The sequence below is a fragment of the Otolemur garnettii genome, unplaced genomic scaffold (genome assembly GCF_000181295.1).
Source record: "Otolemur garnettii isolate 467f Iridium unplaced genomic scaffold, OtoGar3 scaffold00043, whole genome shotgun sequence".
Taxonomy (NCBI): domain Eukaryota; kingdom Metazoa; phylum Chordata; class Mammalia; order Primates; family Galagidae; genus Otolemur; species Otolemur garnettii.
Genome location: NW_003852438.1, coordinates 12,802,168 through 12,804,608, shown reverse-complemented (window position 1 = coordinate 12,804,608; position 2,441 = coordinate 12,802,168).

Sequence of the window (2,441 nt, the reverse complement as noted above, 5' to 3'; positions counted from 1 at the left end):
AGATTAGCATGCATGAGAAGATTACTCAACGAGCCAGCAATAAAGGTGAGGCTGAAATGCAGACAGGCCCAGTCTGCTAAACAGTTCACTGCGTGAGCCCAGGCACTGATGCCTGCATAGCTGATAGGCTGTCTCTGAAATCTGTAGTTTTTCTCTATGCAGACTAATTTGACAAGAAAAACCTAGTATTAACAAAAAGAATAGTATTAACTTAGAAAAAGATAATTGATGACAATAGAAACAAGTGAAAAAAATAAAAGGCCCAGACTGACTATCTCCGACAGATACCTGTTAGGTGCCATGAACGGTGTACAGGTGAAAATACCAGTCCCTGGGCTGCTGGATAATCCACATTCTGATTAGTCACAGTGATCAGTTTGAATCAACCGTGGCTGACTTGGGCTCTCTACACAGGCTCTTGCCTCTACCTGGTGCTGAATCTTTTCACAGTACTGCTCAGCGAGTTTCCTTTTTCTCCTATAGTGGAGGTGATGTTATTCTCATTGGAATTTCACTACCCAGGGTCAGGTCTGCTGGACATTCACTTGCTGAAGCCCTTCACTCTCTTACAGGCCAGAGGCAGGGTCCTGCCCTCCTGTTCTTCACATACGGCCTGCCCCAGGGCCCTGATCCTTAGACTTTCATTCTGCCTTCTTTAGCAGGAAGAGGAACTTCCTTCTTGGGATCTGAGATGAAAATGAATCACACATTGGCAAGGATAGCACAGGACATCTCCGTGGCAAAGCCCTTACATCTCTCCTGCAGCTCACCCAAATCCCAGAGAGTCAGACTCCATCCTCTGAACCATTTCATCTCCAGCAGAGTAGAGGCTGCTCAGGTATCTGAAACTGCTTTTTAAATTGCTTACGCTAGTTGCCGTTGAGTGAGTCTCCCTTAGGTTAGGTCTGTCCACATACAACAAAGCACTTTGCAGTGGCAGAGAAGGTGCCTGTCTCCTACTACTTGCTTTTTGTGTTTCTTTGCATAGAAGGACTATGCAGAGTCCCCAAACCTAAAATAGCAACAAATATTTGAACTGGTGTTTAAACAAAGGTAAAATTCTTGCAAACAAAATTATTCATCATAAATACATATAAACTTTATGTATGTTTGCTTACACATAGTAGATACCCCCAAACACAGCCCCCCAAACAAAATAAGTTTTAAATTGGTAAGTTTGACATAAAAGACCAAGAAAAACATAGAAAATATTAATTGAGTGAGTTGGATTACTTTTAAAACATATAATGCTACTAAAAATTGGTTTTGGAAAGGTTTTTCTTTCCCTTGTCGAGTGATGACATTTAAACATGCTGGTCGACCGTCCTAGCAAACTATGCAACTCAGGGGCTTAAAGTTAAGAGAAAGGGGCTTAAAGTCAGAGAAGTTGTACTAGTGGTGATTTATTTTAATCAATAATTCAAAAGCAAATATTTTTCGAGTTTAGCCACCAAAACTTTCTCTGGATTTCTGATCTGGTAAAGGTCAAATCATTGATTCATATTTCACAACTTCTTTAGCTTTGATTCATGAATCTTATTTCCCTAATTGCCAGCTGGTAAAGACAGTTTTTAGAGAACCATTTTCCTAATGGTGGAAATTTTTCCTGATAAATTAGGTGTCAAAATGTGGTAAAAGTTCTTGCATTATCCTGGAAAATGGGAAAAGTGTTTAAATAAAGGTCTTCTCAGAGAAGTGAAAAGACCTTGATGAAGAAGTGAAAAGACCTTCCTGTAGACCCGAGACTGTAAGGATTGATTATTGAGCTAAATCCATCCTCGAAAGGACAAGAGTACTTGAAAGTAAAGCTCTATTTTATTTCTGAATCTCAAAACCAGATGCTGCTTACACAAAGACGCAGCACACTCTTTGATGAGTAAACACAGTGAGAGGGATCTGATATTTTTGTGAGAGAGTTGGCAGCTACAAAGTGTCACCACGTCTACTTGCTTATCGTTTACTCTGCATTTAAACAGACACATCATTCATTACTGCTGTGCATGCAGAAGGTCTGATCTCACCAAAAGAAATGTGTTTATGAATGAGGCAATTAGGTAACAGAGGAAAATGCAATGGCTCTCCATGGCTGTGCTCTGCGATTGTTAAAAGCTTTTTGATACCTCTAAAGGACTCCGTGGCTAGAAACCATCTCCCAGGGGAATAAAAGGCAGCTGATGCTGTGGCAAGTCATCCTCCAGAAGCCTGAGAGGGGTCAGCAGTGCCCTTCAATCTCTGCCCATCCTGGCTCACAACATCCCTTTGTTTCCACCTGAGGGTGTCTGTTGGCGGCCGCCATAATGGTTCACTCTTGGACTCTCTCTGGTTTTCCTGCTTCTATGACGGGAATCCTCTTTTATCAGAAACTCTCATCCCAGGACTTACCTCTTGGTTTGTGCTTCCTGCGTTTGTCTTCACTCCTTGCTTTGATGCATTTTTATACC